This window comes from Rhincodon typus, chromosome 26 (assembly GCF_021869965.1).
Source record: "Rhincodon typus isolate 14 chromosome 26, sRhiTyp1.1, whole genome shotgun sequence".
Classification (NCBI taxonomy): domain Eukaryota; kingdom Metazoa; phylum Chordata; class Chondrichthyes; order Orectolobiformes; family Rhincodontidae; genus Rhincodon; species Rhincodon typus.
In genome coordinates, this window is record NC_063357.1 from 25,903,973 (window position 1) to 25,928,068 (window position 24,096).

Sequence of the window (24,096 nt, forward strand, 5' to 3'; positions counted from 1 at the left end):
AGACCGTTGTCAACCTACAATTCCTGGAGTCATTACAAAAGTTACAGATAAACCATTGACATGTAAGTCAACTATCCAAAACTCTAACCGACTTATAATATTCCCCCTTCACACATACACAGATACAAAAAAAAGCACATAGGTGTTAGGGGTGCAGGGAAAGACTAGTTTCAGTCATTCTTCTCCAGATAGTTTGCTGAGATGATCCTTTTGCTGATCGAAACATGTTTCCTGATCTTCCTGCTTCAGGTATTTCCACTAGTTTGCAGGAGGCACAGGGTAACTGGTTCACACTTATACGAATGTCTACCTTATTAATTAGAGATCAACTGATGATGGTAAATAAGCTGACTATTTTACTTTGGAGCAAAAACAGCTTTTTCCCTTCTAGAAATCTGATGGCATTGGACCTGAACATTCACACATCTCAGCTGTCCTTCTATCTGGGAGCCAATTATAGCACTGTTGGAAGGCAGGAAGCCTCTATCATCCATACTGTGTCACCATTTTCCAGACCCATCAGCTACATGCTGCTAGCCAAATCTTGATTCATGCACAGCCCCCAGTTCCAGCTCATCTGCTTTCCCCACTGCATGAACCAAAAGCTGTGTAAGCAGCACTTACAATCAGCATCAGGTAACTTGCTTTTAAATAGTGCAACAATCCTTCAACCAGTTCTTTTCTCTGTTCAGTCCACAATCAAAAATACAGAGAAATAAAAATATTTGGTCTTTACATATGTTTGCAAATTCAGTAGGGACCGAAAAACCTTTATCATAATAAACATGAACATCATTGTATATAATATTTTGTTTTCATACATAGGTGTTAGGGGTGCAGGGAAAGACTAGTTTCAGTCATCTTTCTCCGCAGAGTTTGCTGAGATGATTCTTTTGCTGATCAAAACATGCTTCCCAATCTTGCTGCTTCAGGTACTTGCACTGGTTTGCAGGATCCACACTTATACAAGTCTCTACCTTATTATTACTACAAAATATTTTATTTTCCTTAATTAATTAATTGGCTATACACATTTTGGGATGATCTGAAGGCATCAAAGAAGCTCTATAAATCTATAAGTGCAAGTCTTTCTTTTCTTGTGGCAAATGTAACGATTTGGAATGCAGTGATGTAGATTCTTTGTTCAATTTAGGGTTAGTGACATTTATTTTGACATTTAACAGGTATAGGTATCCTCACAGGCAGATTGTCTGTTTTGCTGAACCTGAGGAACATATTGCAATAAATCAAACTGAACAGAAAATGGCTGCACAAAATCATTTACCATGTTATTACAAGTCATGGCAAGAGGAATTCTTACTGCACAATTTCAAAATGTACACAATATTGTATCAATTTCTGAACAATGCATCACAGGTAAGGCATTACAGATGTTTCAGAAGGTAGACAGTTGTCTTTATTGTTAGGCAATAACCTGGTGAAATAGTTCACTCCCTCAATATAGAAACTGTCCAGCTTTCATAAGACCTATAAGACTATAAGAAATAGGAACAGGAGTAGGCCATTAAACCCTTCGAGCCTGGTCCCCCTTTCAGTAAGATCATGGTTGATCCAAAAATTCTCAGATCCACTTTCCTGCATTTTCCCATAATCCTGATTCCACGACCGATTAAGAATCTATCTATCTGAGCCTTAAATATACACAAAGACTCTACCCTCACAGCTCTCTGTGACCAGGAGTTCCAAAGACTCACGACCCTCTAAGACAAGAAATTACTCCTCATCTCAGCCTTAAATTGGCATCTCATTATTCTGAGACTATGCCTTCTGGTCCTAGACTCTCCCATGTGAAAAACGTCCTCTCAATATTTACCCTGTCAAGCCCCTTAAAAAATCTGATATGTTTCAATGCGATCACTTCTTATTTGTCTAAACTCCAACGAGTAGGATCCAAACCTGTTTAGCATTAAATTATAAGGAAATCCCTCCATGACAGGGATCATACTGGTGAACCCTCTCTGAACTGCCTCTAATGGAATGAAATGATATTAATTCATTGATTTCAATGCTATTGAAGTTCTACCATGCAAATCTACCCTTACATGTTAAAAAAAAACATAAATTCTTTAATCATTCCTAACAGGTTGTTCTGTTGGAAATGAAAGACATTTTTAATAACTCCTTTGAACAGCACCATGTACTTCTCTGAAGTGCCTTTTTAGGTAATTACTGTCAAGAACAAGTTCTATGTTTAATGGGAGTTCACTTCAATTCTTTCTGCTCCTCCTTTCATTACACGGCTAGTTACCACTCACTTTCTTTAAAATTTCTTGGCTTGATTCCCAATCAGACACTGTTGCTGAAGCGAAGTTGCTTTTGCAAGAAGGACTAATGGGGAATTGTGTGTCTGTAGTTGTCATTCTGAATGAAAAGATGGAGCTACGGACTGACAATGCTCCTGCTTGGAATCTCTGCCTATCAGTGTTCTGAGACGGATGAAAAGGGAACCTGTTTTGTTATGAAGTAGGGCCTGGCAGGGAGACCTGCGACTAATGTAAGGAATGATTGTATGTTAAATTATGGTTAATTGGGTGCAAAGCTGACTGATTCTACAGGAATTTTAGAACAGAGATAAGGAGAAACTTCTTCAGCCAGCGAGTGGTGAATCTATGGAATTCACTGCCACAGAAGGCTGTGGAGGCCAGGTCATTGAGTACATTTAAGACTGAGATAGATAGGTTCTTGATTATCAAGGGGATCAAGGGTTATGCGGAGAAAGTGGGAGAATAGGGTTGAGGAACTTATCAGCCATGATTGAATGGCGGAGCAGACTCGATGGGCCGAATGGCCTAATTTCTACTCCTGTGTCTTATGGTCTTATGGTCTTATGGAACAAGTAATCAGTGATGTTGGAATTTTGTGATGTCTAAGTTAAAGTAAAACTCTTATTTGAAGAGTCAACCAACACATTGTCCAGGGACAGGAATAAACATTGGCCTTACCAGTGACACCCACATCCTATGAATAAATAATAAAAGTTCATCTATGGACCCTCTTTTGTTGTAGAGATAGTGCCCCTACCCCTAGAGCAAGAGGCCCTGGGTTCAAGTCCCATCTGTTCCAGAGATGTGTGTTAATATCTGATTAGAAAAATAGGTCAAAGTTCTTCTATTTAGAAATTACACCAACAAACGGATAATAGCGTATACCTTTTGGAATATGGTAACATAAAATGAATGAGAACCAGAAAAGAAAAAAATTGCACAACAGCTTTCAACTTGCTATAATACAATACAAGCATTATTTTCTGCTCCAGTTCTAAGGAAGGGTCACCGGACCCAAAACGTTAACTCTGATTTTCTCTTCACAGATGCTGCCAAACCTGCTGAGCTTTTCAGCAACTTCTGTTTTAGTTCCTGATTTACAGCATCCACAATTCTTTTGGTTGCAATTTTCTGCTAATAGGGTGCAACTGTCAAAACGACAAGGCATTCTGCCTACTATACAAAAGAGTAAAGTGGAATATGAATTTCAGCGCTGGTGTGATACTACATACCTAGAATGTACTTTCCAATGAATGGTGGGTCAAATTAAACAGCACATCCTCTTTTCTATTCACAGTAGACAGAATACTGACTGTACTCAATCGATCCGTGCTTGTAAAACTCAGGATATTATGCCTAACGTCACAGCTGGTACTGCAATCGTGCAGTACTTGCTGAACAATCCAGATTGCATTAAGAATTGCATTAACAACTTATTTAAGATGATTGAATGTTCTTGCAATGTGGCTCAATGTACCCTTGTGAGATGCTACATATATTCATAGGCGTGTCCTTTTTTCGCGGGAAGGAAAGAACATGTCAGACTTTGTACATCTGTAATGTTAAACTAAAGTATGAGGGATAGTTGTTTCTTGATGTATTCTCCATGACAACATCTTGCCTAATTCGAGGAAGCTTTCCAACCAATCAGCAGCATTTTTTCATATTTTGGTACTCCCTTTGAAATTTGTCATTTTTGTATGTGGCTTGATGTGTCTAAGACAAACAGAATTGAAAGTATGTCTCTTTTCTCAAAAACCACCAAGAAGCAAATAATAATGATGTTGACACAGCTGTTGTGCATTCTGAGCAAGGACATTATTTCTTAAAACTAATTTTGAATTATGGCACTAGGACTTTCTTAGGTCAGATGTAAATGATCTAATTTACCAGTTTTTATTTTGGTTCAGCCTTGGTAATGTGTAATCCTTTCCCTTTAGCTTCTGAAATGATCTAGTATTTATCAGAGTCAAATAAACTGCACCAAAGCTGGAATGTAGGCAGCTTTGTAGGTTTAGGGTATCTTGTATTGGGCTGTTAAAATTGCTGGAACAGTCCAGCATTTGTAATGTTAACTCTGACTGACAATAAAACTGCTTTGTCCTTAGGCAGGGTGACATTGCTATAAAAGTCATTGAGAAGGTAATTCTTCCAGGCAGCATATTATTCTGGTTGTAAAAATGTTAATGATATGGTCAGGCCATTTAATGGTTGTTGCAATTCAATCACAAAACGCAGATAGCAGGAAAATAAATGATGGGACAATTGGCAAATTCACTTAATGAGGTCTATATTCAGTGTCTTCTTTTTCTTAGGTGATCCTTCAGGACTGAGGATAACTTGCTTTCAGTCTGGTTCAGAATGTTCTGAGATGGCTGGTAAATCCAATACATGATAAACAGAGTTGCCACATGAGGGGCAAATGGTGTTTGAAACATTGGCCATATCAAATATCTAGTAGTTTGTGTTTGAAGATGCAACTTCATCTCTCTGTGGCCTGATTACATCCATCAATATGTTCACTGCCTTCCTGTATACATATTCTCCATTTTTGTCAGTTGGAAGCCAGGCACCTCCTTGAGTTGGTAGGAATATTTAATCTTTTCGGATATGCTTTGGGGAAATCGCTAAAGCACTTCTGCTGCCCTCTTGGAAGCCTCTTGCCAATCTGAGTTTCAAGTAGAGCAGTTGTTTCGGGATTGAGTCTGATGTCAGTCCTGCAGACAATATTGCCCATCCAGCAACCCTGGTTTTGAGTCATTAGTGCTTTATTACTGACCATGTTAGTTAGGATGAGAAGCTGCTGTTGAAGTCCTTTCTTGCCATTGGATTTGGAAGATCTTATGAAGGCACCATTGGTGTATATCTCCAGTGCTTTCAGGTGCCTGGCGTAGGTTGTCCAAGTCCCTGAAACACAGGGCTCACTGCTGGCCACTAATCAGTGACCATAGTCTTGGTTTTGAAATCCTGGTCCCTAAATATTCTGTTTCTTGCCTTCTACATTTGACTTTGTTAAGAAGAGGCTCTCAAGACATGTGAAATTTTCTACTATTTCCAGGATCTGTTATTGATCTTCATCAATCAGGGCATTTGTCATGCTGTGGGAACTGGTTAGATACGGACTTCATATTTCCAGCGTTTGATGAAAGAGTCATAAATGGCCAGGAGCTCAGTCTCTGAGTGAGCGCACACACAAGCGTCATCTGCATACTGAAGCTCAACGGCCGAGATTGGGGTGTAAATTAAATAGGTTCCTGTCTGTTCTGTAGATTATCTCTCTGTTTGTAACTAGTTTGCTGCATGCGAAGTGAACTCTTGACACTAAAAAATGGAGAAAAGAGTTGGTGCGATGATATGACTTTGTTCACCCAGTCTTCATTGACAAAGGGGGATTGTGGTGATTCAGCTGGTGAGAATCATATCTTGCTTGTCACCCTGAAACAGCTGATGGATGGTGACAAATTTCTAAAGGCAGCTAAATTGGGGAAGGATGCTCTTCATGCTTTGTAGGTTGGCAGAGTCGAAGGCTTCAGTGAATAAGCCACGGACAATGCTTGGTGGTGTCGCTTCCATTTGTTTTGATATTTATCACGCAGCGAAGATTATCTCAGTGTTGCTGCTTGCAGAGTGAAAACCATATACAACACTGAGAAAAAAATCTTCAATCACTGGGAGGAGAGTGTTGAAGAGGATTCTTGCAATGATCTTCCCTGTGACAGACAGCAGGGGAACTTACCTGCAATTACCATAGTTGAATCTGTCTCCCTTCTTGAATAAAATCATAGCAGTGGCATCCCTGACATGCCCCAGCATTCAGACCTCCACCCAGAAGGGGAATGCGAGGTTATGTAAATGTACAAGGAGTGTATCTCCACTGTGCTTTAGAATTTCAGCAGGGCTTTCCTCTGCTCTAGAGGCTTTGTTGTATTTCAACTCTTGAATGAGCCACATAATTGCTCTGTTCAGTCTACTGCAGACAACAGATCCATGTGGGAAAGTAAAAGAATCCTCCCTCCGGAACCATTTCTGTTGAAGGGTCCAGGCCCGAAACGTCAGCCTTCCTGCTCCTATGATACTGCTTGGCCTGCTGTGTTCATCCAGCTCTATACCTTGTTATCTCTGAATTATTTTCCAGCAAATTTGCCTTCATGAAAGAGAGACTGAGGATATGATGCAAGGAGAATATAAGCTCAAACTAATGATTTCCTAAATTGAAATGACTCGTCATGTAGTCAGGCTAAATACTTTGTATAATATACATTGTGTACTATTCAGTAGCCTGCTGTCTCTGACTCAGCAGATTTTTCTTTTTGTTACGAATGTGGAACTTTGAGAATGGTTATGTTTCAATATATCTTTCCATAGAATCCATACAGTATGGAAACAGGCCATTCAGCCCAACAAGTCCACACTGACTCTGCAAAGAGCATCCCACCCAGACTCATTCCCCCACCCTATCCCTGTAACTCTGCAATTCCCATGGCTAACGCACCTAACCTACACATCCCTGGACGCCATGGGCAATTTAGAATGGCCAATCCACCAGCACACCTTTGGACTGTGGGAGGAAATCCACACAGACACAGGGAGAACATACAAATTCCACACTGACAGTGCCCCGAGGGTGGAATTGAACCTGGGTTCCTGGTGCTGTGAGCCACCGTGCTGCCCCAAAGAGAACCACATTTTAGCATTTGTGTACCTACATAAAAGTAAATTTGTTATGAATGAAATATGAGTTTATTGGCTTGCTCAGTGAGCTGGCCAGTTATTGTACAGACGCCTCGCCACCATGCTAGTCAACATCACTAGTGCGGCCCCTGCTGAAGTGATGCTGTTCCATTCCGTTTGTTATTTATATGATCTGGCCTGTGAAGTTGGGTTGTGTCATTTCCGGTTCTGTTCTGCATGGGTTTGTTATATGGGGTTTAATTCCATATGTTTGTTGATTGCATTTCGGGTTGAAAACCAGGCCTCTAGAAATTCCCGTGCATGTCTGTGGTTGGCTTGAGCTTTCATTCATGGGATGAGGGCATCTCTGGCAAGGCAGCATTTATTGCCCATCCCTTAATGCCTAGAGGGCAGTTAAAAGTCAAACACATTGCTGCAGGTCTGGAGTCACATGTAGTCCAGACCAGGTAAGGATGGTCATTTCCTTCCCTAAAGGACATTAGTGAATTAGATGGGTTTTTCCAACAATTGACAACGGATTCACTGTCATCGTTAGATTCTTAATTCTAGATATTTATTTAATTCATATTCCACCATCTGCCGTGGTGGGATTTGACCCAGAGTCCCCAGAACATTTCTGAAGAAGGGTCTAGGCCCGAAATGTCAGCCTTCCTGCTCCTCTGATGCTGCTTGGCCTGCTGCGTTCATACAGCTCTACACCCTGTTATCTCTGTTTTCCCCAGAACATTATCTGGGTCTCCACTAGGCCACCGCTTCTCCATATCTCTTTTAACATAGGTGAAAAACGGAATTGGCAGAATATTTTACTCTCCAGCCCTGTAGTTTGCTGATGGGGGCTATTTAATGGGGTGAGCCACCTATACCTTGATTAAACCCATGTTGAGAATGCGGGAGGGGATTGAGACCTGGTAAGGCGAGATGTCTGATTCTCAGCCTTAAGGGGTCTGTTCCAGCTAGGATCCCAATCCCAATCCATGCTCCTAGTGAGGGGAGGTGAAAGGTCTGCTCTCAGGAGTTTCCATCCCAGTGGTTCTGATCCTCAACTCCTCCGTAAGTGGTGTGGAGGTCTAATTAGGGTTGGGGAAGTTGGAGGTCTGATCCCAGAAATGTAATGGTCCTCTGCATGGACAAGGAGAAGGGGGTGGGGTTCCAATTCTCTTAACCAACAGTGGGTTGCCACCTTCTCTCAGAAGCTATGCTTCTCCTTTCAGATGCTAGGTATATTGCAATTCCTGCAAAACTCAATCAGCAAGAGTTAAATTTTAATAGCAACTTACATTTGATGCGATCCAAATCAGATTCATCAAAATATTTAAATTACCAACCCACAATAAACTTCCTTCCCTAGCCAATGCTCCCTACCCTTCCATAGCCATTTTCAGAAAGTGAACCAGACTGGTCATCAACCCTGGCATCTCATTGGACCCTGATAGGAGATTTCAACAATGCATGTCCAATATTCCTAAGACCTCCTATTTCCACGTCTCTGATATGATGTGTCTCAATCCTTGTCTCACTTATTTGCTTCTGAAATCTCCATTCTTGTCTATATAACCTCCAGGCTTGGCTATTCCAATGTCCCCAGCTGTTCTCCTAACTTCCATTCTCTGCAAAATTAAACCAAAATTAAACTGGCTATTTCCTAATTCACGCCAAACACTCATTGGTGATTTACTCATTCACTCATCAGTGCTGTTATAACCTACAGTGGCTCCATGTCAGAGAGACCTTTCCTTGTTCTTTTAAGACCCTCTTCAAAACATACCTCTTTGAGCAACCTTTTGGTCAACCGTCCTTGTAATATCTCCTTTATGGCTAGGTACCAAATTTGTTTCCATGAAGGGATTTGTGATGGTCTAATGTGTTAAAGGTAAAATAAAAATGCAAGTTATCATTGTTGTAGATGCAGTAATGGTCCTTCTTTGTTGCCTTAAGCATTTGGTTGCCCTTCATGGATGTTTCATGTTGTGCTCCCTTGTGTGTTCTTGGCACACAGCTATTCAATGACTTCTCACATTCTGTGGACAGAAAACAAAAATTTCAAAACCCAACTTCTAAACAATTGCTAAGGCAAGCTTACTTTTGTGTTTGCATTTTATTTCATACTTAAGACAATGCTTTACAAGGCAAAGAGGTAATACAATGTAGCTAGGACATGAGTGTTGGTAATGTGCTCAATAGTGGTACACATTAAATGCACCTAAGCTTGTTTGTGAGGACCAGTAAAATAATTAATAAATATTAACTATGACTCCAAATTTTTCTTTTTGTAAAACAAATGTCACTGGACTGGTAATTCAGAGGCCCGGGTTAATGCTGTGGGGATGTTGGTTCAAATCCACCCACTGTGAAGACTGTAACATTTTATTTTTTCCAGTTTTGATTATGGAGTAAAATGGAAAGAGGACTATTTTAAGACCACAAACTGTGGGAGGAATTACTGCACTTTTGAAAACCAGTTACTGAAACTCATTGTGTGTGGTGTTTAGACTGCTGCTATATTCAAGTAATGGGGAAAGATGCCTTGGCAGCAGGATGTGTGTATAGAGTGTGATTTAGGGCACTATCCTGGGGAACTCCTGCTGTGAGCTCCTGGAGTTCAAATGATTTACCTCCAACAACCACAACCAACTTCTTTTGAGTTAAGTATGACACCAGCTAGCAGAAAGTTTCCCCTGATTACCATTGACTCTAGTTTTGCCAGGACTTCTTGATGTCACACTTGGTCAAGTGTGGTCTTGATATCAAGAGCTGTCGCTCTCACTTCATCTTTGTAATTCAATTCTGTTGTCCATGTTTTACCAAAGTTGGGAAATGAGGTTGGGAGCTGAGTGGCCTTCCTGAAACTGATCTGAGTTTCTGTGAGCAGGTTATTGCTAAGCATGTGGTTCTTGAAAGCACTATCATTGATACTTTCTGTCAAGAATAGTCTGTTAGGGCAGTAATTGGCCTGGTTGGATTTGTCCTGCTTTATGTGTACAGGACATTCCTGGGCAATTTTCCACATTTTCAGGTAGATGCCAGTGCTGTGGTTGTACTAGAAGAGCTAGGCTAGGGTCAAAACAAGTTCTGGAGCAAACTTCTTCAGTATTATTGCCAGAATGTTGACAGGGGACCCACAGATTTTGCAATATCCAGTACCTTCAGCTGTTCCTTAATATCACATGGAGTGAACTGAATTAGCTGAAGACTGGCATCTGTGATGAAGAAGGGTCACTGGGCTCAAAAAGTTAACTCTGCTTTCTCTTCATAGATGCTGCCAAACCCGCTGAGTTTTTCCAGTAATTTCTATTTTTGTTTCTGGCATCTGTGATGCTGGGGACTACTGGAGGAGATCCAGATGGATCATCCACTCAGAACTTCTAACTGAAGTTTGCTTCAAATGCTTCAGGCTTATCTTCTGTGCTGGGCTTCACTGACATTTAGGAAAGGAATAATGTGGAGACTCCTCCTCCAGCGAGTTACTGAATTATCCACCGCCATTCAGGACTGCATGTGGCAGGACTATAGAAGCTGGATCTGATCTGTTGCTTCAGGAAGCACTTAAGTCTGACTATTACTTGCTGCTTACCCTGTTTGGCACACAAGCATGGACAGCTATTAAAGCATGTGAGCTACTAATTATTGAAAAAGCATTGTTAACTTCCCACTGATTGATTTCATAAATATATAAGAAAATGTTCAATGTTTGTGAGGTGGCGCGTTAATCATGTAATCTGTTTAAGTGTTGGTTTGAAAGACAAACCATTACTTTTATTGAAGGAGTTGTTTTATTTGCAGTTCATTATCCTGTCATAGAGTTTCTGTTTGGAGCTCAGTAATTCATGAAATACAAAAGCTTTCACTCTGCTACAACGTGATTTAGCTTGCTAATGGGCTAGAGGCAGCATTGCAATACACTAATTTTGTTTTCAGAAAATAATTGGGTTTATTCATTTTGTGGTTTTTGAATAAATGCTGGAACATGGCACATTCTTCATATATAAGTGAGAGTTTATACAATTCAATTGCCACTGAAAATTATACTGTCTTGTTCGTACATGTGCCGTACTTTTGAGAGTGGCCCAAATGTGGTCCCAGTTTTCTGGTGTTAATTGACGAGGAGATGAGAGTTATAGATCATTGAGGAAGTGGAGGTCACTACTGAGGTGAGATTCATCAGGTCAGAGATCTGATTAGCTTGACTAAGGACAACTTACTAGGTGCTGAAACAGCCTTCATGGAAGTAAGTCAAGGAAAAAAAGACACTAAAGGCAAGCTATATTAATTTTAAGAAAAACCAAGGTTAATGACATCCCTGAAGGTCAGAAGTCACACGACACCAGGATACAGTCCAACAGGTATATTTGGACTCACACAAGCTTTTGGAGTGCAGCCCCTTCGTCAGGTGCTGCGTTCCAAAAGCTTGCGTGATTCCAGTTATATCTGTTGGACTATAACCTGGTGTCGTGAGACTTCTGACTTTGACCACCACAGTCCAACACTGGCACCTCCACATCAGCCCTGAAGGTGATAGTACATGGTTCAATATCCAGTGGAAAATAAACACTAAAAATACAAAAACAAAGATATTCATACTGGTAGTGCTAGAGCTCCATTTTGAAGTACACAAAACGAGTCAGACCTGTATGTGGTATTTGTAAGTTTTACTGATCTGGGTCATGAACCACAAAGCAAACTTGCCCGCATGAGTGATGAGAATAACTATTGAGAAGTTGGAGCAGGATCAAAAACTGATTCCTGTTTGTTTTCTATTCAAATGAAGTGGAGGAGCAGATGTTCCAAGTGCCAAGGATTCAGCATCAAAGCAGCAGATTGTAAGAAAAGCACACAGATGACATGAGCTTAGTGCTGTTAGATAAGGTAGGATGTGACTTTCTTTTAGAATGGAGGATCTTCCAGGATGTGCATGTATCTCGGGGAAGGCACAGGCATGTTCAAAAAGCACAAAACCTAAAACCCTACTGACTTATACAGCCATAGGATTGTACAGCATGGAAACAGATTCTTTGGCCCAACCAGTCCATGCTGACCATAATCTCAAACTAAACTAGTCCCGCCTGCCTGCGTTTGACCCATATTCCTCCAAACATTTCTTATTCATATACTTATCTAAATGTCTTTTAAATGTTGTAACTGTACCCGCATTCACCATCCTGTGCCAAGTTCATTCCACACACAAACCACTCTGTGCAAAATATGCCTCTCATCTCTTTTTTTGAATCTTTCTCCTCCCATCTTAAAAATATCTTCCCTAGTCTTGCAATTCCTACTCGAGGGAAAAGACACCTGTTATTCACATTATCTATCCCCCTCATGATTTTATGAACCTCTATAACATCACTCTTCAACCCCCTACGTTCCATTGGAAAAAGGTCCCAGCCTATCCAACCTCTCCTTCTAACTCAAACCTTCCATTTTATAAAAGTGGCTGGATTAAAGAAATGTACTTCAGTGCTTTGTGAGGATGTAATGGAAAAAGCAATTACAGTGATAAAGGAAAACCAATTGAGATTCTCAATTCTGGTTTCTGGCCATCAGAATTTGGTGCTGCCTTCTTTCCTTGAGATATTTTTAAGTTATATGGTGACATTGGTAAGGTTAGACTAGCAGCCATCAAACAATATCAGAAGTTGCAAATGAACACGACTGGAGACTCAGAGATAGCAAGGACTGCAGATGCTGGAGTCAGAGTTGATACAGTGTGGAGCTGGAGGAACGCAGCAGGTCAGGCAGCATCAGAGGAGTAGGAGAGTCCTGATGAAGGGCCTAGGCCTGAAACGTCAACTCTCCTGCTCCTCTGATGCTGCCTGGCCTTCTGTGCTCCTCTAGCTCCACACTGTATCGACTACTGGAGACTGATAATACTGCAATGAACCAACTACTTATACCAAGTCCATCCAATATTGCGTGAGAAGAGAATACGCTTGTTATACGTGAATATTAGAAGTATCTGAAACAACAAGGGACAGCTGTTGAGGATGCTGCAGAAAAGTGAGAGAGTAGAAATTGAACAACATTTCACAGGACAATGAGGGACATTTTCTGGGAAGTGGTGTCTTGGGACAATTTCTGGGAAATGATGTCCTAAGTTCAATCAGCATGCAAACCAAAATTTTTTGCATAGGCTCAGGCTTCCTTGTCTCCTGCTGGAATAAGCATTAAACTTTTAATGTCAGCAAGGATTCTGACAGCTTTTTGACCCGAGGAACAAATGTTCAGTGATGATTAGAGAATGTTCCAGGGCAGCTTCACTCAGGACACTTTAACACTCCCTGAGGCCTAAGCAAGGTCTGTCATCAAACAAGTGTATTTTTAAAAGGTGTTCCTGTGGAGGCAAGAAAGGCAGAACAAAGAACAAAGAACAAAGAAAATTACAGCACAGGAACAGGCCCTTCGGCCCTCCAAGCCTGCGCCGATCCAGATCTTCTATCTAAACCTGTCACCTATTTTCCAAGGATCTGTATCCCTCTGCTTCCTGCCCATTCATGTATCTGTCTAGATACATCTTAAATGATGCTATCGTGCCCGCCTCTACCACCTCCGCTGGCAACGTGTTCTAGGCACCCACCACCCCCTGTGTAAAGAACTTTCCATGCATATCTCCCTTAAACTTTTCCCCTCTCATCTTGAAATCGTGACCCCTAGTAATTGAGTCCCTGACTCTGGGAAAAAGCCTCTTGCTATCCACCCTGCCTGTACCTCTCATAATTTTGTAGATCTCAATCAGGTCCCCCCTCAACCTCCGTCTTTCTAATGTAAATAATCCTAATCTACTCAACCTCTCTTCATAGCTAGCGCCCTCCATACCAGGCAACATCCTGGTGAACCTCCTCTGCACTCTCTCCAAAGCATCCACATCCTTTTGGTAATGTGGCGACCAGAACTGTATGCAGTATTCCAAATGTGGTCGAACCAAAGTCCTACACAACTGTATCATGACCTGCCAACTCTGTACTCAATACCCCGTCCGATGAATGAAAGCATGCCGTATGCCTTCTTGACCACTCTATCCACCTGCGTTGCCACCTCAAGGTTACAATGGACCTGAACACCCAGATCTCTCTGTACATCAATTTTCCCCAGGGCTTTTCCATTTACCGTATAGTTCGCTCTTGAATTGGATCTTCCAAAATACATCACCTCGCATTTGCCTGGATTGAACTCCATCTGCCATTTCTCCGCCCAGCTCTCCAATCTATCCATATTCTGCTGCATTCTCTGACAGTCCCCTTCACTATCTGCTACTCCGCCAATCTTAGTATCATCTGCAAACTTGCTAATCAGACCATCTATACCTTCCTCCAGATCATTTATGTATATCACAAACAACAATGGTCCCAACACGGATCCCTGTGGAACACCACTGGTCACAGTTCTCCATTTTGAGAAACTCCCTTCCACTACAACTCTCTGTCTCCTGTTGCCCAGCCAGTTCTCTATCCATCTAGCTAGTACACCCTGGACCCCATGCGACTTCACTTTCTCCATCAGCCTACCATGGGGAACCTTATCAAATGCCTTACTGAAGTCCATGTATATGACATCTACAGCCCTTCCCTCATCTATCAACTTTGTCACTTCCTCAAAGAATTCTATCAAGTTGGTAAGACATGACCTTCCCTGCACAAAACCATGCTGCCTATCATTAATAAGCCCATTTTCTTCCAAATGTAAATAGATCCTATCTCTCAGTATCTTCTCCAGCAGTTTCCCCACCACTGACGTCAGGCTCACTGGTCTATAATTACCTGGATTATCCTTGCTACCCTTCTTAAACAAGGGGACAACATTAGCTATTCTCCAGGCCTCCGGGACCTCACCCGTGCTCAAGGATGCTGCAAAGATATCTGTTAAGGCCCCAGCTATTTCCTCTCTCGCTTCCCTCAGCAACCTGGGATAGATCCCATCCGGACCTGGGGGCTTGTCCACCCTAATGCCTTTTAGAATACCCAACACTTCCCCCCTCCTTATGCTGACTTGACCTAGAGTAATCAAACATCTATCCCTAACCTCAACATCCGTCATGTCCCTCTCCTCAGTGAATACCGACGCAAAGTGCTCATGAAGAATTTCACTCATTTTCTCTGACTCCTTGCATAACTTCCCTCCTTTGTCCTTGAGTGGGCCAACCCTTTCTCTAGTTACCCTCTTGCTCCTTATGTATGAATAAAAGGCTTTGGGATTTTCCTTAACCCTGTTTGCTAAAGATATTTCATGACCCCTTTTAGCCCTCTTAATTCCTCGTTTCAGATTGGTCCTACTTTCCCGATATGCTTCCAAAGTTTCGCCTGTTTTCAATCACCTAGACCTTATGTATGCTTCCTTTTTGCTCTTTGCTAGTCTCACAATTTCACCTGTCATCCATGGTTCCCTCATCTTGCCCTTTCTATCCCTCAATTTCACAGGGACATGTCTGTCCTGCACTCTAATCAACCTCTCTTTAAAAGCCTCCCACATATTAAATATGGATTTACCCTCAAACAGCTGCTCCCAATCCACATTCCCCAGCTCCTGTCAAATTTTGCTATAGTTGGCCTTCCCCCAATTCAGCACTCTTTCTTTAGGACCACTCTCGACTTTGTCCATGAGTATTTTAAAACTTACGGAATTGTGATCACTATTCCCAAAGTAATCCCCTACTGAAGCTTCAACCACGTGGCCGGGCTCATTCCCCAACACCAGGTCGAGTATGGCCCCTTCCCGAGTTGGATTATTTACATACTGCACTAGAAAACCCTCCTGGATGCTCCTTACAAATTCTGCTCCATCTAAACTCCTAAAACTAAGTGAATCCCAGTCAATGTTGGGAAAATTAAAATCTTCCATCACCACCACCCTGTTGCTCCTACATCTTTCCATAATCTGTCTACATATTTGTGCTTCTATCTCACGCTCACTGTTGGGAAGCCTGTAGTACAGCCCCAACATTGTTACCACACCCTTCCTATTTCTGAGCTCTGCCCATATTGTCTCACTGTTCAAATCCTCCATAGTGCCCTCCTTCAGCACAGCTATGATATCCTCTTTGACCAGTAATGCAACTCCTCCACCCCTTTTACCTCCCTCTCTATCCCACCCGAAGCATCTATATCCTGGGATATTTAGTTGTCAATCTTGCCCTTCCCTCAACCAAGTCTCAGTAATAGCAATAACATCATACTCCCAGGTACCAATCCAAGCGCTAAGTTCATCTGCCTTACCTACTACACTTCTCGCATTAAAACAAATGCACCTCAGACCACCGTTCCCTTTGCGTTCATCACCTGCTCTCTGCCTACTCTTCCCCTTAGTCACACTGACTTCATTATCTAGTTCCTTACAGGCTTTAGTTACTACCTCCCTAATGTCCACTAACCTCCTCATTTGGTTCCCATCCCCCTGCCACATTAGTTTAATGCCTCAGAAGTGCTACTCCTGATCCTGCAGGACTCTTGAAGGCCTCTAGCCATGATGTGGAGGTGCTTGTGTTGGACTGGGGTGGACAGGGTCAGAAATCACATGACACCAGGTTATAGTCCAACAGGTTTATTTGAAACACAAGGTTTTGGAGCCTCACCCCTCCTTCAGGCGTTAGTGAGAGATGTAGTATCGTGCACAGAATTTATAAGTAAAAGATAAAAGGGTCACACCATTGATGAGGATGTATTGAACAAACCTAAGATGCTGTTAAAGCTTTAATCTGTTCGAAGGTTTTAATTAATTAATTGATATGTACATGTACACCCCCGAATTCCTTTCAACTCATTGTCCTGAGCGAACTAAAGGTTTAATCAGTGTAACGAAGAGGTGACATTTTAGGTCAGATCAAAAATCCCTATCATCTAAAATACTGGACTAAAACCTTGGACATTTCAAAAACTTTTAAAAAGTAAAGAAAAAGACAACTAGGCTAAGCTCTGGGAAAAATACACAGTAGCAGAGGTGGCTGCTTGGAAACTTTGTTCAGCCCGAAAATCCAATTCACACTTTGACTCTAAGACAACAATCAACTAGACCTAACACTCTAGACTGAAAACTAACTCTTACTTCTCAGGCTACCCCAACCTAGACATGATGAACCTATATAGACACGAAGACATTCAACTTCAATCAATATTCATTCAGAGAGATATCAGGCATTCAACCTCAATCAAAATACATTTACACATACTTTTAAGTGTCAAGAAGCCAATTGACCTTGAAAGGCACACCAGTAACACAATGGCAAGCACAGATTTGACGCGAAGATAAGAGGCCTGCCATTAGTATAATGGCAGGCCTCAAACTCACCTGAGAGAACTTTCCCTGCAGCTACTCCTCGGAGAGGTTTCCTAAGGAGCTACTGCCCCAAGAGCTATCTCCACAGCTATCTCCAGAAGAAGGATCCCAACAGCAATCCCGAAACCTACCGACACAGGCCTGTTCTATACCAGAGGAACCAATGGTAACCAACCATGACCTGCAGAACAAACAACCGACAGCCTATGAAAACCACCAGCCCAACTGACACCACAAGGCCTCAGGCATATCCTGAGGTGAAAACCGGCCTGCAAAGACGACCACAAAGTAAGGAAAACCAAGTACTCACCTGATAAATGCAAAACATGTCCTACCACATCAGTGGACTCAACCCAGACTGAAGGCCTATACCGTTTGAAGTCTTTATCAAGGCACCGGGTAGAGCAAGTGGGAACAACCAGCTGTAATTCAAAATCACGTTTTCCTCAGTGGTGAGCTAAAGCTCCCGAGACCCTAAAGTATCCAACCTAGCTGGCGGGGTGGGGAAAATGGGTGGTGACAATGCAGGGAACCCCAAGGGCAGGAAGCCTGATTAAAGTTTCTGTGAGTAAAACTACTGTTTAGCTTCTAATAGTGTTTAACCTGTCTTTAATGTATTTAATTACTGTCCCCTGTATTGTTGATTTTTCAGTTTCACTGTTTATTATATTTTCCTTTATTTCTTGTATTATACTTACTTTTTGTATTGAAATAAATGCAGAGATTCTTTTGCCCCAAAACACCTGTCTTCTGCCTTCTTCGTTTCGCATTCCTAAATAAGTCCAGTGTCTGAACCAGGGATCTGGGGGTGATACAAACCACCTAAAAATCAGCAAATTACTGATCGCAAACCAGAATCCCTACAGGTCACGCCAACACGAGAAACCAGTAAAACTTGTGAATGGCATACACTGGTCTTGGTTACTTCAGAATGGAACTCCAGTATATTCATTCCCACGTATTACTGGCTTCCTAATGTTTTCTGTCCCTCTGGGATTGCTGCTTTGTGAACTTCCTCCCTCCCATCATCTTTCCAACCCAAACCAAAATGGTCTCCCAAAATGTGCCTTAAGACCATTGTCAATGAGGCCGGCAGCCAGCATATGAAGCTCTTACAATAAGTGATGTACCTCTGGACATGTGGTGAATGCTGACAGGTTTCCCAAATGGTTATAACTGGACAAGTTTCTGACCTTCCAGAAGTCTGTGGGTTATGGTGCTCTAACAGAAAAAAAGCCATACCAATCTTTCACTCAATGTCTTCATGTTCTCCAGCATGAACTGATTTAGGCATTTAACTGCAGCATCACTGGATTGTGGATTTGTTTGATCGCATTTGGAAAGGCAGACAGAAAAAGAAGTATGGCAGTGATCTCACATGGAATGCCACAAAACTGAGATCTCATGTTTTGCCTGTGGACAGGAGTAGCAGCGAAAGGTAAACTGAGATGACCAGAAAGAATACGCAAGGATCCTGGAGTATATCAATGTAAATTGCGCCACAAGAAATGGCAAGTCTGTTATTGCTTCGGTTGAAGAGTTGCTGTGTGTAACTAATGTTCTGGATTACAACAACTAAAAACCTGCTGAGTCTGCACATTACCTTCAACTTGTGTGTAGTATCTGTCACACCTGCGTAGCTAGTGAGTATTCAGACTTCAGAATTGAGAAAATATGCTGGTTGTAATTGGTGAGATAGGAAGTGGGGATGCCCTCCTATCAGATGCACTCAGACCACTGAATCCGAATAATTTTTTTGGCTAAATCCAAGTTGCGCTGAGATTTTTGAGTGATTTCCTTCATGAAGCCAAGCAAGTTTTCTTGTCTAATCTTACCAAACTTGCTCCCTTAACTACTCACCCTGTTCCTATGGTATCCGTCATGTCTGATCCCATCCCCATCCTACAATGGGCTGTTTGCGGAAAAACTTGCCACTCAGAAGGTATCCCAGAACTCACCAGCATCCCTTGCGCCCATGCCATCTGTAATGTAACAGGACAAACACTGTTAATCTGAACTACCCTGCACATGCTCTTGACGTTTGCCCGAGACAAGCAGACATGAGGAAATTGGCACCCCACTGTGCAGGTAAGGACCTGGAGGTTCTGCAAAGGCATAACTTGCTCTTTCTCTGGGACAATCAATGGAAGCCATGACGCAAGGCTGGTCTGTGTTTTCCACTTAGGTTAAAGCAGTCTCAAGCATCTGGAGGAATGCACAGCCATGAAGGAAGAATGTCAATGATTTTTCTAGCCCATCAACGTAAATGCTATCACCTTCTCTCTGTTACCTCACACTCAGTCTCTCCCAGCTACTGTACACACCTCACATCAAGGCTCATGCTCTACCACTCTCACTATTGTCTGCACTATCTTCCTTCCCTCGCATTCACCCACCCAATCCCTAACACCGCTAACCCTGCATGGCCACTGCACTGCCCATTCACTCACTTAGTCACCTCCTCACCTGTCTCCAAAAGTAACAGCTGTGCCACCCATAATCATTACCCTTAATACCTGCCTTTCTCTCACTCCAGGAGGAAAATGTCCATGACAAGGCAAAAAGAGCCAAGATAGATGGTGACATTCAGCTCCTCACTACTTATGTAGACAGTATCCTGACTCTGATGCCCCTCAGTGGCTCACATACCATTTCCTGGTATTGGAGGCTGCCCCTGGGAACCCCTGAGCATTAGTCTATGCCCTTGACTTGAACAAGACCTGCTGAAAAACATGATAATCTTCCTTCCTTTGTGTCGGTCCTAAATGACACAGTAAAACAGGAATTATACGATCCTCGAATCTCTGACTGAGGAGGCATTTGATAAAATGCAAAAAGGCAAGGAAAGGATGTTGTAGACATTCAGGTATGCTCAGAGTAAATGTGTGTTAAGAGAGAGTGAACCGCTCAGGGATACAGCCTGGTCCAGATTGCCTATTTGACTCTGACCATCCAGAACACAAACTGAAACTGCAATAACTGTGATGTATGTGGCTTTCTTGGCCACAGGCTGGATCTAACAGAAGGTATCTGTTGCTCAATGGCTATAAGCCTCTGAGTGACCAAATGCTCATCAGCAGGCCGCTGAGTAAATGACAAATACAAAAATATCATTGAAGAAGGATTCTGTTGTCAGGGCTACAATGATATAGCAACCTGCTATTCAGTTGATTCTTTTGAAAATTGAATTAAACTGCACTGGAACATCATTACAACACTACTCATAGAGGCATCAAACAACCTAAGATCTCTTCAGAACCAGTAACAATCTGTTACATATCTTTGTATATATCATAGATATAGTTATACATTAGAACAGGAACTAGAGTATTATGTTTAAGTATTTCAGTAGGGAACATTTCACAGCTGCACGTGATAAATAATGTAACATGTAATGGAAGCAGTGTGTGATTTTCTAAACTACATTCTCTTTTGTATACAAAACCTACAAGATTAAACAGGTGGAGATCTCATTTCTTTAGCCTTGAAGTATGATTTTCAAATATCACAGAACATATGCCATCATATCCCAATGGAATCTTTTCTGCAAACAGATTAAACTAAAGCAGAATCTCAGCTGAACTTGATATTGCATCTATTGGGTTCAGGGAAGATTCTTGGAAAAAAAATACATCTCCAGTTAAGGTGCAGTGATGGACTTATGAAAACAGAAGTCTCTGAAAAAAAAACATACTTCTGCACAGTCTATACCAAAGAAGTCCCAAAAAGTTCAACAATAAGTAGTAAAACACTTTCCTTTGCTTAGGGCACAACTAGAACTGGTATAATCTCCTAAGCACAGGCCCTGTAAGTCTTCTTATGTGTCCGTGGGATGTGGGCATCATTGCCTGGGCCAATTTTTACTGTCCATGACTAAATTGCTCTCAAGAAGGTGGTGACGAACTGCCTTCTTAAACTGCTATGGTCCGTGTGGTGTAGATGCACCCACAGTGCTATTAGGAAGGGAGTTCCAGGAATTTGACCTAGCGTCAGCGAAGGAGCAGCGATATTGTTGTATTTTCTTGTGATGAGAGGATGAATAAATTAAGCCTATATTTGATGGAGTTTAGAAGAATGAGAATGATCTCATTGCAATACGCAACATTCTGGATGGGCTTGACAGGGCAGACACTTAGAGGTCACATTCTCTGGCTTGGCAATCAAGGACATAGTGACACGGTCTTGGAATAAGGGTCTCATCATTTAGGGCTGAGGCAAAAAGAAATTTCCTCACTCAAAGGTTTGTGAGTCTATGAGATTCTCTGCCTCAAAGATATGCACCATCATTCAGTATATTTATGACTGAGATAGACAGCTTTCCTGTTTCTTGGAATCAAGGGATATGTGGAGAGGGCAGGAAAGTGGAGCTGAGGTATCAGACCAACCACAATCATATTGGATAGTGTTGTAGGCTCAAGGCGGTGTATGATCTACCCATTTCTTATGTTCTTATAAGGGTTTGTATTTCTGAGTAATTGGGGCTTCCCAATCTCAAGGCCTGTGCAGTATGATCCTAAAGTAACTGGTATTTATCAGATGTGTGGAGGGAGCACTCACAGTGCAAATCAACCAGTCAGGCAAATATAATGTAATTATTTGCTTCCATAAAGAAACTTAACAAAGCTGCTGACATACCCAAAACCATCCAGCTCAATATTAATTAATGTAATAATACAGTATTACGACCATGAACACCTATATCATGGTTTCTCCAATCATTCATTTTGTACAAGTCATCCTTTTCATTTCATAAGGATTAAAAATAAATTGCATGCTGTGCCAAATACATCAGTGCAGTTAAAAATGAGAGGCTGGTAAATTGATATCAATTACTCTCTCATTCGTGATTCATTCATTTGAGTGACTGCTTCATCAATAACAATAACAAAGTTAGTTATTGTACTTTCCACAGAAACCGACATGTGCCTTTAGGGAATTTAAATCAGCAAGGACAGGTGTAATAGGTGAATGACATTTGTCATTGGTTCGGAAATTGGCAACTTAGTTTTGGATGAGCAGAAATTTATCAAGGGCAGGAAGCTTGTGAGGAGAGCATTGTAGTAGCTGAGTCTGACAATGATAAAGGGTGACATTGAAGATGTTAGTGGCAGATGGGCTAAAGCAGGCATTGGATTTACAAAAGTGGGGTGTACCTTACAATAGACAATATCTGGGATCATAAAATCTCTCCACATCAATCAGGAATCCAAGGAAACAACCTTTTTGATTGAGCCTTGGACCATGGTCAGGGATGAGAATGTGTTTCTACCTGCAGAGGCTATCGGTCAACTCAGAGTGTTTGCCGAAAGGACAGCACTCAAGCAGTGGAGGGGTGGAGAGTTCAAATTGTTGCATTTGTTTTGATGACCCTACATTAGAACTTCTGAAAGGTCCACCATATATTTTCAGAAAACCTTTGCTATGTAAAGTAGGCTCTTGTTTGTACCTAACTGCCAAGTCCTCTGTTATTGCTAGTCATCCCTGCCACGATGCTGCTCACGTCTGCCATTGCAGCATGTTCTATTTGGGAAAGAAAGCATGTGAAAATGGGCTCGGCTTCTTTGACTTAACTATTTCCTGCCTGGAATTGCCTGCAAAATCCTAAAAAAAGTAATGTATTTGTGTTTGTCCTTAGAGAATGTGCCTATCATGGTTGACTAGCTGTTATGTAGTGTATCAGATGTAAGTTGAGTGTTGCAATTGTGACTGACAGTGAAGAAACGGAGATTTAGAGTAGGCTGGTGTAATTATTGGAAAATAATGAAAGTTAAGGGGGATAATCGTGAGCAGTGAGGATTTGAAGTGCTGATGGTGACAGCAGAGCGTAAGAAATCAGTATTCTTACCGTGGTAACTTGTTGAAGTCATTAACATTTTTTCTGCATTGCAGCCATGTCCAAGTATCCAATTGCTCTGTAACCTCTTCCACTTGTCATGGAGTTGATAACCTGCAGGAATTTCTACCTCTGAAAGAAATGTCCCTCGTCTTTTTCACTGCCTGGATCCCAGTCTCTAACGCAGCAGGCACAATCTCCAGACTGACACAACCATGTCTTTCATTTCAGGTACTGGCCTACTTCTGCAGTCAGAATGCACTTCCCCCTTAAGAGATAGATGTGGCCTTTAAGTGATACCAGAGACACCAAATGTACAACATCCTACAAGGCATCTGAGCTAGTCACTGCACCCGTGACTGATGGTTAACAATAGGCAGAATAAATTTTAATTCAAAAATATGCATACCAGGCATTATTTTTGCAATTACATTACATGGCATAATAAAATAGATATGCAAGTAGAATAATTAGAGTTGTACATAAACTCAATTAATTTGATTGATTTTGCAGAATACTAGACAATTATTGATAAATCAAAATCGAACAATCTATGATGAATGCAATGGTTGTAAATTAGGATGGAAACAGAAAGGAGATTTCAAATACCAAATGACCCATGTGAACTCACATTGTAGAAAATACTCATCATTTTGTTTTGTATTATTTTACCCATTGGTCTAATGAAGCCTTTGTAATCCCAATGTTGATTTTAGACAACTGAAGTACATCATTGAAGTAGTTCTAATTTGTCAAATGACATTGCTGAAAATGTTGCACTGCGCTTTGTTAAAATGATTCACTGCTTTTTATATTATTGGTGACTAAGCGCAGTTTGATAATACTATCGATAACAGCTTCACTCAATTTGTTTATAATTGCGAGAAGACCGAAGGGGCAGTAATTTTATTGTCCTGTTTCTGGTGGGCAGGACATACATGAACTAGTTTTCCTTTTGTCAGATAGATGCTGTTATTGTAGTTGTTCTGGAAATAGCTTGATAAAAGGCATGGTTAGCTCTGCAGC